General features: G+C 41.2%; 1 protein-coding gene across 1 annotated transcript in view; it reads left to right on the top strand.

Annotated features, from left to right (window-relative positions):
- The window catches only part of LOC149237632 (uncharacterized), a 200,805-nt gene that overhangs the window by 21,770 nt on the left and 163,099 nt on the right, over positions 1 to 15,936 (top strand). The gene's annotated exons all lie outside the window — the stretch shown is intronic.

Raw genomic sequence — 15,936 nt, 5'->3', positions numbered from 1 at the left:
TACGTCAATGATAATACACATGCCCAAAGGGAAAACACTCGATTATTGCTTACAACATCCTGAAGTGATCAAATTTCATATCCACACTTCATGAATTCTGAGTTGAGCCTTTGGATAGAAAGTCGATTGTATTGCTTATGATTGCTGTTGTAAAACTTGTAATTCGTATAGGTTAAATTGTGACATATCACAGAAATACATACAGTAAGAAAGGAATAATGAAATCAAGAATCTTTGAGTGCCAATATATGTGCATACAACAGAACTGGATTGAGAATAACAACCACATGTTTAGTAAAGGCACTTCATAGCACATCCATCATATTGTTTAAGCAATAGGGAACCATGTAAAGAATGCTTGCTGGAGTTTATGATTTAACCACTTATTAATTCTGGCAAGAGATCATTATAATGCAGAAGGATAGGTATGTTTAATTCTGAATTGCATCACCATAAATGAATGATGGATTAGGCTAGCTAAAAAGAAGCAGAAAATCCACGAGTTATATTTCTGTATTAGTCAACAGTGTGAGGAATTATGTAGAATACTAGCCATATTGCATTTCAGAAGTAAGAATATTTCTGCAATGTTCCACCAAAGAATATTTCTGCAATGTTCCACCAAGACTCTGGGACGGGGAGACGCGGGTGCGGGGAGACGCACAAGGGGGACGTGTGGGAGTACCCTCAAATTTTAGGGAAATTTAGGGGGGACAGGGGGATGTTGGGGTATATAATTTTTTTAATATATATATATATATATATATTTCAAATTCATATTCAATAATGAAAGCATAAATACAATGATACATACATAATTGAATTAAGTAATGAAATACATTGATCCATACTCATCATCCTTACTAATACATAAATGATTCATCTGTAGACCACGAGATTCAATAATGAAATACTCTGATACATATTCATCATTCATTATTCACCATTCTAGAATCTACATTGATTTAAAAATTAAATTCATCATTCATCATTCATCATTCTAGAATCTAATTAGTACTAAGCAAAATAGACTATAATAGATACTGAAATCTAAAGACTGGAATAGTATTTCGATATAACTAAACTCAAAAACAGTGGAGTGATGAGTCTAAAAGTCACTCTAAAGTATATAGAGGGCTTGGTGCTCTTGATTAAATACTAATTCCATACCCTTGTACATGACAAAATGCAATGGAAACATTGCAATCCATCGAATCTTGAATTCCTGAAAAACTGTTAAGTCTGCTGGATTTTGAGTGAGATCTAAAATTCTACTTTTTGCATATGAAATCCAAAGAGGTCGGAACCACTCTCAAACATCTTGAGTCATTTCATGGTAATGTTAAAAATTTAAGTAAAAGGATGAAAATGAAAGATAAAGGAGAATGTCACTTTTACTTTAAGAATTTAACATTACCATGAATTGCATAGCATTAGTAGGGCAATATGATCAAATACTAGGTTTCCCCTGTGATAAATCATTGTTTACAAGCAAATTTAAGGGGGATGCGTAGCCCATTTTGAGGGGGCGTCGGGAGTTGCATCCCCCACATTGGGGAAACGTCCCCCCTTGCGTCTCCCCACGTCTCCCCGAAAGGGGGACGTGGGGAAACGTTTCCCCAGACGTCCCCGCATCCCGGGTGCGTGGGGTGCGCGCACTCGACCCTGGGGGACGCGTCCCCATGGAACACTGTATTTCTGTATTAGTCGACAGTGTGATGAATTATGTAGAATAATAGCCATATTACATTTCAGAAGTAAGATTAAGAATGTTGCCAGAGAAAAAAATACCAGTTAAGCGTTCTTAAACAGTAGTTCTGAAATGGACCAAATCATTAATAACATGGCATTTTTTATATTTCAAGTGCCAAGTTCCACCAGTGAATGAATTATGCGTGAAACCAATCCCAGTTGAAAGGTGAGAACAAGAGATATATAGAATTTATCCTTCTGGAATGCAATTATAAATATTCATCGCATTTCATGAAGTTCATGGTCATATTCTATGGAAAGATAGAAATTTTAACCCTTCTAATTGATTCAACATGAGAGATACTACTTAGAACAGAAATCAATCCATTGTCTAAGCTGTAAGTTCCATCACTGTCAAGAGCAGAGAGTGAGGAACATAGGATTTATACCTCAGAATTTAGTTTTCTGCTTGACCAGAATTTAGATTTCGTATGGATCATGTGAGTTAGTTACTCGTTCGAATGTTTAATGAATTAAATCACCAGTTGAATGCTCAAAATATTCTGCAGAAATTGAATAAAATCAAACCAGTGCCTCTATCCAAGGAATAATGGAAATTGTTGCACAATAGGGATGATAAGTCTAGAGATATTAGAATTGCTTGCATTCCATAAGCGGGTCAGACATTATCACCAGGTTTAAACTTAAATAAAGTGTTGTATTTGGGAGTTGTTACCATCAAATGACAGTGCTACTTTTTTATATATCTAGATGTTGATTTGGAATTTAAAATATTGCCACCACACATATGAACATTTGCATCGGAAACCCAATTTTAAGTGCTATCCAATAATATATGTAAATAGATAAACAATCATACGGTGAGTTTACCCTGTTTTTCGGAATCTCTGTGGCTGCCGAACCGATTATTACTTCAAATCACAAAAGGATATTCCGATCTGTAATCCTAGCATATGAACACATGAAAGCAGGGTTGGATGGGTATTTCCAATCATTCATAAATATAAAATAGAGCATGAGTTTAGGATTAGATTTACTTAAGTGCCAAAAACATTTGAACCATAAAACCTAAAAATAAAGGCACTTTCACTCTAAATTGATCCCTAAAATTTTAGACATTAAACGCCCTACATTTAATTTTATTTCACCAAGTTAAATTATAGATTAGAAATGTCTCCTCATGGGAAGACTTAGTGGTGGGCACAATGGGATGTTATCCCCTCCACCTCGTTTAAAATCCCATGGGGGCACATCTTTGGCCCATTGTGGTAAGGCTCAAGGAGTAGGTTCCCCCACCCTCGTGGAGTCTCAATTCTTGCTAAGTCATAAATTTCAGGGATATTTGGCGTACAAGCTGTTGAATATGTTACAACAAATCTAGCAGGTCTTGGAGAGGGAAATCCTACAAGACAAAGTGCTAGACTAAATGCTAACAATGGGACAATGGCCCACTGTCATCATAGCCGAGCCCCCCTGCTCTTTACGGACTTTCACCGACGGGAGGAGTCCCAGTAGAAAGGAGAGTGCTTAAAATAGATATGTTAAGTATAAGGCTCAAAGTGATCAAGCTAGGAATCATTCAAGAGAGAGATTGAATAATTGTTCAAGGCTTCAAAGAAGCAAAACACTATCAATGAAAAGCCCTATAAAAGGAGGTTCAAGACCTAGGGTTTTGAGATTTTTCGGTGGTAATAGGTATTCACAAGGTCAAGGCCAGGGAGAAAAAACTTCTTATGATATACTTTAGTAAGTACTAAGTCCATACGACCTCCAAGGAAGTTGTCAAGTTGAAGGGAAAAGAACTAGAGTTTCCCTCTTGGAGCAACACGTAGGGCAAGAGATTTTATGGATGAAATTTGAGTGGATGCCCACCAAACTTGGAGAATAGGTAGCCTAGACCCTAAGCTTGATGTTTAGACTTTCGAATCACCAAAAAATTTCCTCCCTAAAATTTTGCTGCAAGCCCTAGATTTTCGCCCTAACCTTAAAAGGACCAATTTTATGAGAGAAAATTATGAAGATAATTTAGAATTGATCACCAATGACTTGGACTAGTGCCTTTTCCTTTAGGCATATGTAGTCAAGGATGAAATAGATAAGCTAAATCCTTTCTAAGGAGGCTAAACATTGATGCCCTAGGTATCAACTTTTAGCATTTACCCACTTCAAAAGAAAATGGAGTTTGATAGAGAGATTAAATATTTCTCTCCACTAGGAACATTCATTACATGTTGTACAATGGCTAACATATGCAATGCTCAACTATATGGCCTTTCAAAATTAATTTTCAACAATTAGGGCACAAAATAACATAACCTAGAAGCAACAATTCCATACATTAGACAATTTCACGATAGAAAATATTCAACAATAAGCAATTATAAGGCAATGTGTAGTATATCCATCCATTATCCAAGAAGTAGCTGCAAAGACAATCTTTGAAATATCGAAATGCATCCAGTAGATCTCCAATAGCCAAAAGAAACAAGTGCGGGTTTTCTCAAGAAGTTTAATCCCAAGTGTGATGATGATGAGTAGCTCAAATGAGCTCTCATCTATTTATACATGATCTACTAAGTCAAATTATGCCTACAAGACCTCAACATTATAAAATTGGGGAAGATACATCCCTTGGCCACAAGTTGACCAAGTAAGTAAACAAAAATATAAATTAACCTCTAAATGCAAGCTGAAATGTTGATGTCATGTTGATGTAGGGTCATTGGAAGGCAATGTTGAGTCCCCTTTGTGCCAAAATGTGTGAGAGGGATCCATAAATCTCAAATTAGTGGATGGCCCCTAATTCTCCATGTATGTCATCATGTGGGCCCCAACTTTGTGTTTGGGGCACAAAAATTGGTCTCATGGGTCTCTTGGTGATAGAATAGCTTGTAACGCTCCAATACTAAGGGCTTTGATGATGGTGCTTTCCCTCCCATGTCTCAAGTGGTGAAACAAGCCTCCTCTTGGCCTTGGATCAACTGCCGCACCACGTGGTAAATGCTAAGCCGACTAGGCACACTAGTCCAAGTGCATCATCTCGTGAATAATGTGTGAAAATTCTTAGATCTAACAATCTCAAGAATCCTACTGCGACCAGATGAATCTACTTCACCTAGATTGTAAATTACATTACAAACTTATTTCAGATTTCTTCTTGAAATATTGAAGCAAATTACTGAAGCAGCTTACACCAAATTAAATATGATTATGAAACATAGAAACTGAGCAAGGAAATACAAACACATAGGACACCGTTATTTTTGGACAAATGTCCCCTGAAAAACCCAATGCGGGAAAATTGGTGCTACAGCTTTGAGGGTTTATTATTATTAAGCAGAAGCAAATTCTGAATACATCTCTGAATACCTCACAGGGTTATTCGGTTATAGAGAGAAATAGTGGCAGAAATAATTGTGAGGTTACCTCACACTATCATTGGAAATCCCGGCTGATCCAGCCCCAGACTAATTGCCCCCAACTTTTCTGGTTGCCTCTACACTCCCTTTGTGCAGTATCTGTGTTAGCCCAGCGTCAAGCTCTCTGGGGACTGCATCACTCCTTTGGATGGTCGAATTTTTGCCCAGGAGATTTGATTTTTGCCTCCCGGTCTCACACTCCGGGTCCTGGCTTCTGAAACTCGAATTACCTCTGCAAATTTCAGACTCCTCACTGGCTTCTGTGTTGCCTATGCATGGCTCTGCGTCAGCCCCTCTGGCTTAGCACTGCCACTGCCAGATTACTCTCTGCCTCTCTCTTTTGATGATTCTCCAACTGAGGAAATCACTCTCTTCGGATGCTATCCCTGCCCCTCAACTGCAGAAATCTCATCAATTGAATTTTCCTCCTGAGAACTTCTCACTTCAGAAAATCGATTTCTTGATCTCTCTTGGTGTATTTTCTAAATGACCCTCAAGCCCCTTCTTATATCTTCCTGTTGGACAACCAACAACCTAGATTAACTCCTAATCAAAGGCTCAGATCATTTTGACTTGATCTCTGTCTTTTTCTAGAAGTTTCACACACAACTAGATTAATACCCATTAATGTTTTAATTTTCCTAAGTTTAGACTTAGGAACTCCATTAAAAATATTAATTCTTTTAATATAATAGTCTCTCGGTGGAATTTCCCAAAACGGTTTCTGGGTTCTTTGGAATACATGTGCCTAAACCTCCCTGCAAAATTTGAGACTTAGAGCACATCCGATGCTACCAAAAATCAACACTCCCCCTTAGTGAGGAATGTGCTCTAGTAATGCAACCTGCTGAAGCATCACTCTGTTTTGTAACATCTCCCTCTACGCTGTTGATGTCTGACATGCTGTCCACCAATTACTGTGCTGCTGCTGTAACTGTACTATTGCCTTTGACATTGCCACTGTCAATGCTACATATGTACTGCAACTCCCTCTCAAATGTTGCATCTGCTATGCTGCTAGTACTGCCACTGCTAACACTTCATCCTTACTGCAACTCAGTTGCTAAGAGAAGCAACTGAAAAAATCCAAAATTACTGAACTAACTGTGTTCATTATGATAACATGAATGCTGGAACTGACTGCTGCTAGTCTCTGCACTGACCCTCTGAATCTACTGTGCTGCTGCTGACCTCTGCTCTGCGCTGCTCAGATTCTAGCGCTCGTAGCCACTGCAACTGTCTCCTTGACACTCCTCGGCACCATCCGTCACTAGTCCATGTTGGTACTGCAAAACTGGGCTCTCGTAGCAAGGTATTGATCCAAGAGGTGGACTCCTCAAGGATCCTGCCCATCTATAGCTCTATCGAACTACAGTTCTAAATCAGCCCACCTCCCTCCTGGAGGTATCTTGGCTGTCATGGCGAACTCCTCCTCCTATTCGATCTTTGCGGCTGCAACCTTAGGATCGTGCTTCTCATCCTTGTCCTTTCTGCAAAGGACACTGGGATGCATAGTGGCCCATCTTGCCACATTTGGAACACTTCACCTTGGAGACGTCCTTCTTTCGTCTCTATTGCCCCTGCTGCCCCTTCGATAGAAGGACTGCATTATCCTCTTCCTCCTTGGGCTTCGACCCACTGTTGTTGTTGCTTCTATCAAGTTTGACCTTGACCAGGTCTCTCCTCAACTCCTCTTGTTTTAGAGCTGCCCACATCTCATCCCAATTAGGCAATGCTGCTTTGCCCAGGATACTCTGGACAAAGACTTGCCACTCATCTGAGACAAAACTGAGGGCGAGTCTAACTAACTTTGAATCCTGAGCTGTATGCCCTGCAACAGACAACTCATCACGGGTCTCCTTCAGCTTCGTGAGGAATGGATCCACATGTTCTTCCTTCTGCATTTGAGTAGATCTCAACTTTTGCTCTAAGTACATCTTCCGCTGCTCGGAAGATCCTTGATATAACGTGGCCAAAGCATCCCACATCTCCTTAGCAGTCCCTTTGCTAGCAATGTGCCACACCACGTGATCCTTGACTCAATTCAGAATCATCGTCTTGGCCTTTGCCATCTCAGCCTTGTACTTTTTCAGTGGATCTGCATCCGCTGGTTCAACCACCACACTGTCGACGTATGTCTTGAGGGCATGCTCATCTAGAAGGAAATACATTCTAGCCTTCCAAATGACGTAGTTGGATGCTCCGTCCAACTTGTCTTGATCCCTCAAGCCACTGGTTTCCATCTTTTCCAAAAATGTCGAACAACTCCCTCTTTCTCCCTACTGCGTAGCTTCCAGGCTGGCTTACGTACTCCCAGATGGAGCTAGTAAGTCTGTTGCTCTTATGTTGCCCAACAAATGGGAAACGCTGATTTCCTTGGCAAGAAAACACTGCAGAAGTATTCCCTCACTATGCGATCTGTTTCCTTCTTTCGACGACTTTTCTGCCTAGCACTCAGCTTGCAGAAAACTACGTCTCTCTAGCTTTGCATGGCTCCCTCTCCCTTGACAAATTCTCGATCTGACAGTCTTACCTCTCTGTCGACTCACTTAAAGAGAGACAACCTCGAAAATATAGCCCTCCTGGCTAGAACTACGCAATCCCTTAGGGGATTCGATTTGCTGCTTGCTGCAACAAGTTGGCCCTTGCTTCAGTGCTAGATCTGCTCTTCCTGTTTCACATCAAACAACTCTGATACCATGTGAAAATTCCTATATATAACAATCTCAAGAATCCTATTGCGACCAGCTGAATCTACTTCACCTAGATTGTAAATTACATTACAAACTGATTTCAGATTTCTTCTTGAAATATTGAAGCAAATTAGTGAAGCAACCTACACCAAATTAAATATGATTCTGAAACATAGAAACTGAGCAAGGAAATACAAACACATAAGGACACCGTTATTTTTGGACAAATGTCCCCGAAAAAACTCAATGCGGGAAAATCGGTGTAGCAGCTTTGAGGGTTTATTATTATTAAGCAGTAGCAATTTCTGAATTCATCTTTGAATACCTCACAGGGTTATTCAGGTACAGAGAGAAATATTGGCAGAAAGAATTGTGAGGTTACCTAACACTATCAATGGAAATCCTAGCTGATCCAACCCTAGATTGATTGCCCCTAGCTTTTCTGGCTGCCTTTGCACTACCTCTGTGCAGTATCTGTGTCAGCCCAACGTCAAGCTCTCTGGGGACTGCGTCACTCCTATGGCTGGTCGATTTTCTGTCCAGGAGATTCGATTTCTGCCTCTTGGTCTCACACCCCGGCTCCCGGCTTCTGAAACTCGAATTCCCTCTGCAAATTTTAGACTCCTCACTAGATTCTGCGCTACCTCTGTGTGTCTCTGCGTCAACCCCTCTAGCTCAGCGCTGCCATTGCTGTATTACTCTCTGCCTCTCTTTGTTGATGATTCTTCGACTAAGAAAATCACTCTCTCCAAATGCTATCCCTGCCCCTGAACTGCAGAAATCTCCTCAATTGAATTTTGCTCCTGAGAACTTCTCACTTCAAAAAATCGATTTCTTGATCTCTCTTGGTGTATTTTCCAAATGACCCTCAAGCCCCTTCTTATATCTTCCTATTGGACAACTAATGACCTAGATTAACTCCTAATCAGAGGCTCAGATCGTTTTGACTTGATCTTCGTCTTTTTCTAGAAGTTTCACCCACAATTAGATTAATACCCATTAATGTTTAATTTTCCTAAGTTTAGACTTAGGAATTCCATTAAAAATATTAATATAATCGTCTTTGAGTGGAATTTCCCAAAACGGTTTCTGGGTTCTTTGGAATACATGTGTCTAAGCCTCCCTGCAAAATTTGAGACTTAGAGCACATCCCATGCTACCAGAAATCAACATAATGTGGGGCAATGAGCAGACTATTGGGGGTGTTGGAGATGCCCATGGTGTGGAATGATCCTTTGCACATGATGGGAGTCCCATGGCTCTCAACACAGGGTGTCAATATGATCCTCTAGTGGACTTGGGCCCCAATTAAGTTTCCCAACCCATGATGAAACCACTTGCCAATCACATGTGATTTCCAGTGTTGCATCCTCACCATCAAGTGCAATAATTCATTAGTGCATCTAAGTGAGCCAATCTTGTCATTCAAGGACAAATTGAGACTTCATATGGGGCTTCCCTTCCAAAATTGGGGCTCTGATCTCGAAGTAGTGTTACTTCCCTATGTAGGAGTGACTAATAAACGATCCTATTAGGTGTTTCCAACCACTACGAGGAAAGACAGGTCCTGACTCCTTGGCACTTCCTTCAATTGATAGGTGGGATGTGAATGATGATGAATGGATGGGGAAACAAGGTTCTCAAGGCTAAATGCCATGGGTACAAGGATAACAATGATGAGGGATGTCCACATATTGGGTATATAGGTGTAGGAGGGAGAAATCGTGGATACATTGTTGATTTGGGGTAGCATCAGATGTGCTCTAGCCATGAAAATTGGTGGAGAGGCTAAAGCACATGAGATATCCAAGACCCAGAAATGGTTTGGGCAGATTCTAACAAGTTTGGGAGATATTAAAATAATTAATATTTTTAATAGAGTTCCTAAGTCTAAACTTAGGAAATATAAAGTATTAATGGGTATTAATATAAAACTGGGTTATAAGGTTCCAAAAGTCATGGATCAAGCCAAATTTAATCTTAGCCATTGATTAGTGATTTAATCTTGGCCGTTGAAGGACCAACAGGAAAAGTATAAGAAGAGGCTTGAGGGTTAGTTGGAGAACACACTGAGGGAGACCAGTTAGTTCGATTTCTGGAGCGGGGTTAGCTGAGAAATTCGAACTAGTGGTCTGGCGAGCAGCAAGAGGTAGTGGGTACAGAACAGAGAGCTAGGAACAACACTAGAGGACCAGCGCAGAGGTGAGAGAGATAGACGCAGAGGCAACAAAACTGCGCAGTCACTGGAGGGCCTGCGTTGGTGACGCAGAGAAGCTTAGTGCTAACACAGAGAGGCAGGAGTTGATGCAGAGGGTCTGGGAGCTGCACAGAGGCCAGCAAACCTGATGCTGAGACTGGGAGAAGTGCTGGAGAATTTTTTCTCTGTTGGGTAAGTTAGTTTGGCACCTAGTTGTACTGAAGAATTGCTGAATAATAAAAAACCTCCTCTGTTGCACCGGTTTTTCCACGTTGGGTTTTTCCGGGGAAAATTGTCCAAAATATCTTTGTCGATGTGTCTGATTTTTGTGCATGTATTTGTTTTTATGGTGTGATATCTGCAGTAGAATTTATTTTAATGTTTACTGAAGGGTTTTCGTAAATAACTTATTGGGAAATAAGTAGGAAAAATAAATCAGTTGGTGCAATGATAGAATTTTCACACGGTATCAGAGGAAGTAATCAGAGAAAGGAAGGAAAAATCAATTATGGGTCGAGACCATGATACAAAGGCATCTACGTTAGGAGACTCACACAGATTTTCAGAAAAATTGTATAAGAGACAGTAATTTCAATTTCTCTATGTTGGCTTCAAGGCTGGAAGAAGAAGTGGCTTGTGTGACTAGCTCTGCATCATCAAAGATAAGGTATATAGACAATGGAGCCTCTTGGCATATGAAGGGAATTCCGGAATGTTTCTCAGATTATTAGGAGGAAAGGATGAATTTTTAGATCACCATGGGGAATAAGGCAAAGTGTACTCCAGTAGGGAAGGGTACCATAGTTTTTCAAACAGAAACATGAGAGTGGTTCCGTGCTACCAATGTGCTGCATGTACCAGGATTGGGGATGAACATACTTTTTGTGTCGCAACTTCAAGGCAAAAGCTATGACATTTTCTTCATCAAGGAGAAAGTATACATCAAACACCCTAGCTGGAAAAAGAAAGTGCACATCGGGATCAGAAATAACAGGTTGTAGAGACCATAACTAGAATCACCAATGGCACTAATAGGCAGTCATGGAGACAAGGATTTGAACGAACTATGGCGCAGATGAATGGGACATTTGCACCATGGGGTTCTGAGAATTCTCAGGAACACTGTAACAGGAGTTATGAATCTTAGTACAGAATGAGATGATGTATGCAGAGGATGTGCTCTGGGAAAGTATGCCAAAGCAACATTTCCTAGAAGTAAAAACAGGGCCAAGAGTGTACTAGGATTGATACACTCAGATATCTGCGGACCTATGTCCACTAAAGCTCTTAGTGGTGCCGAGTACTTCGTCACCTTCATTGATGACCACTCAAGGAAAACTTGGATTTATTTTTTGAAAACCAAGGATGAGGTTTTCTGTTGATTCAAAGAGTTCAAGGCTCTGGTGGAGAATCTGTTTGGGAAGAAAATAAAAGTTTTGCACTTAGATAATGGTGGAGAGTATGTCGATAAGGACTTCATTGATTTTTGCACTAAGGAGGGCATCAGAAGAGAGTGGACAACTCCTTACAATCCGGAGCAGAATGGAGTAGTAGAAAGGAAGAACAGGACTATCGTAGAAGCAACTAGGGCCATGATGTATGATAAAGATATGCCAAAATTCTTGTGGGCAGAAGCATGCAACACAACAGTCTATGTTCAGAATAGAACTCCTCATCGGGCATTGGGCAAGATTACTCTAGAGAAAGTCTTCACAGGGAAGAGGCCCGAAGTCAGTCATTTTAGGATATTTGAGAGCTTAGCATATTGCCGCATACCCGAGGAAAAGAGGAAGAAGCTAGATCAAACTGCAGAGAAAGGATATTTAGTGCAATATAGCGAGAATGCTAAGGCAAACAAAATCTGTCTTCCAGGGAGCAGGAAGGTAGTAGTTCAACGAGATGTGAAGTTCAAAATCTCGAGAAATGCCTTCCGACGAGCAGTCAAAAGAGGAGCCGTTGGTCAAACCTCTTCAACCAACGAAAGTAAAGAATTCTTCCTCGTATTAGAAAGAACCACAGGAGGAGGAGGAGCTAACAGAAGCACCTGTTGGCAGAGGAAGAACGAGCAGGGAATTTCGTTAGATTCTGCGAGATGCAAAGGATTTCAGCGATGCACCAAGGAACAGTAAGAGGCAGTGAAAACAACCAGATAGATATGAGGCATTAGTAGCTCAGGATGGAGAGCCTACCATTTTTCAGGAGGCTGCTCAACATCAAGTTTGGTTGGATCGATGGTAGAGGAGTACAACTCCATAATGGTGAACAATGTCTGGGAGGTAGTGCCAAGGCCTCAAGACAGATCGGTGGTTGGTTCGAGATGGATCTACAAGATTAAATACGCTACAAACGATAGTGTGGAAAAATACAAAGCCAGGTTTGTGACTAAGGGGTATGCTCATAAAGAAGGAATTGACTATGAAGAGACCTTCACCCCAGTAGCCAAGTATACATCTATTAGGACCATGATATCTCTTGCAGCACAGATGGGATGGGAGATTCATCAGATGGATGTCAACACGACATTTCTGAATGGGGTGATAGAAGAAGAGGTATACATTGAACAACCAGAAGTCTTTGGGACACATGAGAAGAAGTCTCATGTATGTAGATAGAAGAAAGCCTTGTATGCACTGAAATAGGCACCTAGAGCATGGTATGGTCAAATTGATGGCTACTTGTAGAAGATGGGATTTGTCAAGAGTGACGCAGATCCAAATCTCTGCTATCTGGTTGTAGAGAATGAGCGTCTAATCCTAGTATTATATGTGGATGATCTATTCCTGACAAGATTATCTAGGTTCATCGGGGGCTGCAAGAAGAATCTAGCCACAGAATTTGACATGAAGGATTTGGGACAGATGCATTATTTCCTGGGGTTGGAAGTTTGGCAGCAAAAATGGGAGATCTTTCTTGGACAAGGGAGATATGCTACAGAAATTCGGAAGAGATTCAGGATGGAGGATTGTAGACCCATGGCTACTCCAATGATCACCAACTGGAAGAAAATTGATGCATTAGAAGACAAGGATGTTGATCCCACCTTATATAGGCAGGTCATAGGGTCCTTGATGTATTTGGTCAATACCAGGCCAAACATTTGTTATGTTGTCAACACCCTCAGTCAGTTCATGGGGGAGTCGAAGAGGGTGCACTGGGCAACAACCAAACATGTTCTCAGATATATACATGGAACAATCGATTATGGACTCTTGTACACTAGAAGTAAGGATATTAGATTGAGTGGATTTACTGATGCAGATTGGGTTGGAAGTTCAGTGGATCGGAAAAGCACCTCTGGGTAATGTTTCAACATTGGATCGGGAATGACCTCCTAGTGTAGTAGGAAACATAAATCCGTAGCTCTGAGCTCAACTGAGGCAGAATATATGGCTGCAAGCATAGCTTCGTGCGAGGCCATATGGCTTAGAAAATTGCTTGTGAACCTATTCAGAAGAAAGATGGCGGAGACCAAGATCATGTGTGATAATCAGAGTTGCATCAATCTCTCTGAGAATCCAGTGTTTCACGATCATTCAAAGCATATTGATATTTGGTGTCACTTTGTCAGAGACTGTGTCCAACGAGGAGCTGTACAGTTGAGCTACACTCCTACAGGAGAACAGGTGGCAGACATCCTCACCAAGGCCCTTGGAAGAACAAAGTTTGATTATTTTAGGGAAAAGATGGGGATGATAAAGAATCCATTTCAGTAGCAGAAATGGGGTTGATGTTGCAGTGCAGTAGCAGTGAGCAGTAGCACGATGCAGCGTGATGATAAGAGATTGCAGTGCAGATGCAATGTTGGGAAGAAGGACCAACAACAACACGGATGCAGAGGGAGTTGTAGTGCAGATGCAGTGTTGGGAGAAAGGACTAGCAGCAGCACAGATGCAGAGGGAGCTTCTGTACGAATGCAGCAGTGGCAGAGGCAGAGCCATGGGCAGCAGTATAGGATGCAGCAGTGCAGAGAATGTTGGGCGGGGAGGCCTAGCATCAGCACAGGTACCGGTGCCGTATAGTCAGAGTGATGCTCAGTATGGAGTATTACTAGAGCACAATCCTCGCTAAGAGGGAGTGTTGATTTGGGGTAGCATCGGATGTGCTCTAGCCATGAAAATTGGTGGAGAGGCTAAAGCACATGAGATTTCCATGACCCAGAAATGGTTTGGGCAAATTCTAACCAGTTTGGGAGATATTAAAATAATTAATATTTTTAATGGAGTTCCTAAGTCTAAACTTAGGAAAAATAAAGTATTAATGGGTATTAATATAAAACTGGGTTAGAAGGCTCCAAAAGTCATGGATCAAGCCAAATCTAATCTTAGCCGTTGATTAGAGATTTAATCTCCGCTGTTGAAGGACCGACAGGAAAAGTATAAGATGAGGCTTGAGGGTCAGTTGGAGAACACACTGAGGGAGACCAGTTAGTTCGATTTCTATAGCGGGGTTAGCTGAGAAATTCGAACTAGTGGTCTGGCGAGTAGCAAGAGGTAGAGGGTGCTGAACAAAGAGTTAGGAACAACATCAAAGGACCAACGCAGAGGTTAAAGAGGCAGATGCAGAGGCAACAGAACTGTGCAGTCACTGGAGGGCCAGTGTGGGTGACGCAGAGAGGCCCAGTGCTGACGTAGAGGGTCTGGGAGCTGTGCAGAGGCCAGCATGCGTGACACTGAGACTGGAAGAAGTGCTAGAGAATTTTTTCTCTGTTGGGTAAGTCAGTTTGGCATCCAGTTGTACTGAAGAATTGTTGAATAATAAAAATTATCCTCTGCTGCACCGATTTTTCTGCATAGGGTTTTTCCGGGGACAATTGTCCAAAATATCTGTGTTGAATTGTTTGATTCGTGTGCATGTATTTGTTGCTGTATTATGGTGTGATATTTGCAGAAAAATTTATTTTAATGTTTACTGAAGGGTTTTCATAAAGAACTTATTGGGAAATAAGTAGGAAAAATAAATCAGTTGCTGCAGTGATAGAATTTTCACATACATGAGTTAGCCCGACCTTTGTTTTTCCACCCCTCTTTATTTTCCTTTTTCCTTTTCTTGATTTTTCTTTGTACCGCTACTTGGGGCTACTTGGGGATCTAGGAAATCAGAGAATGTTGTGTATAATGTAAAGCAGTTGTTACCCCTTCAGGTGAGGCAGTTCATCACCCACCAAGGGTTGAGACATGCATGGGTTCCTTTAATGATGTCGGGGCACTCATGGGCTCTAGGAACCAGGGTGATGGCCATATTGATAAGGGCTAGAACTCATGTTTGGCTTTTGCCCACGTGCTATATTAAATGTATCGACCATCTTTTTCATTTTATAATATTATTTTTGTTTCTTGCTTGTGGCCATGACATGCTTTTAATTTTCTTTTAGCTGCATCAACCTTCGGGGCAATGTTTCCAGACCCAATCTAGATACGTAAACAAGGGGAGAGGCAGTGCCAGTGCCCTATGAACCTAGTGATCATGTGGACCTAGGGAAGGAAAATGATGAAACAGGGCCTGTAATGTACAAAGGGGAGTAAAAAATGGAGAACGAGAAAACATGACCATGCTACCAAAATCAGGGTTTCCCAAGTAGTGCCCTTCCTAAAAATTCATGCCAATAGAGGAGATCCCATGAGACTAGGATTGAGGATTAACCCCCCGTTTAATGTGACAAAACAAAAACAATCAAGGCCCTTCCTTCTTCCAAGTCACCCAATAATCTATGCCCAAGATGCCCAAGAAAAACAAGCATAAGCACCCGATTGCATAATGAAAAAAATACCTTTTGGGTTGGATTTCCCACCTTCTCACATATGTTCTTGACAGATGGGTGAGGAAACATACAATTGATGTCGGTGGTGGAGATCAAATGAGACAGTATATCGGGGACATCGATGGCTATCAAGGGTTGTTGGTTGCCTGTTGAAGA

This window comes from Pinus tabuliformis, chromosome 8 (assembly GCF_031772625.1).
Source record: "Pinus tabuliformis cultivar Carrire ecotype Pingquan chromosome 8, CPIR1, whole genome shotgun sequence".
Classification (NCBI taxonomy): domain Eukaryota; kingdom Viridiplantae; phylum Streptophyta; class Pinopsida; order Pinales; family Pinaceae; genus Pinus; species Pinus tabuliformis.
This window is presented reverse-complemented; position numbering and strand designations above follow the sequence as displayed.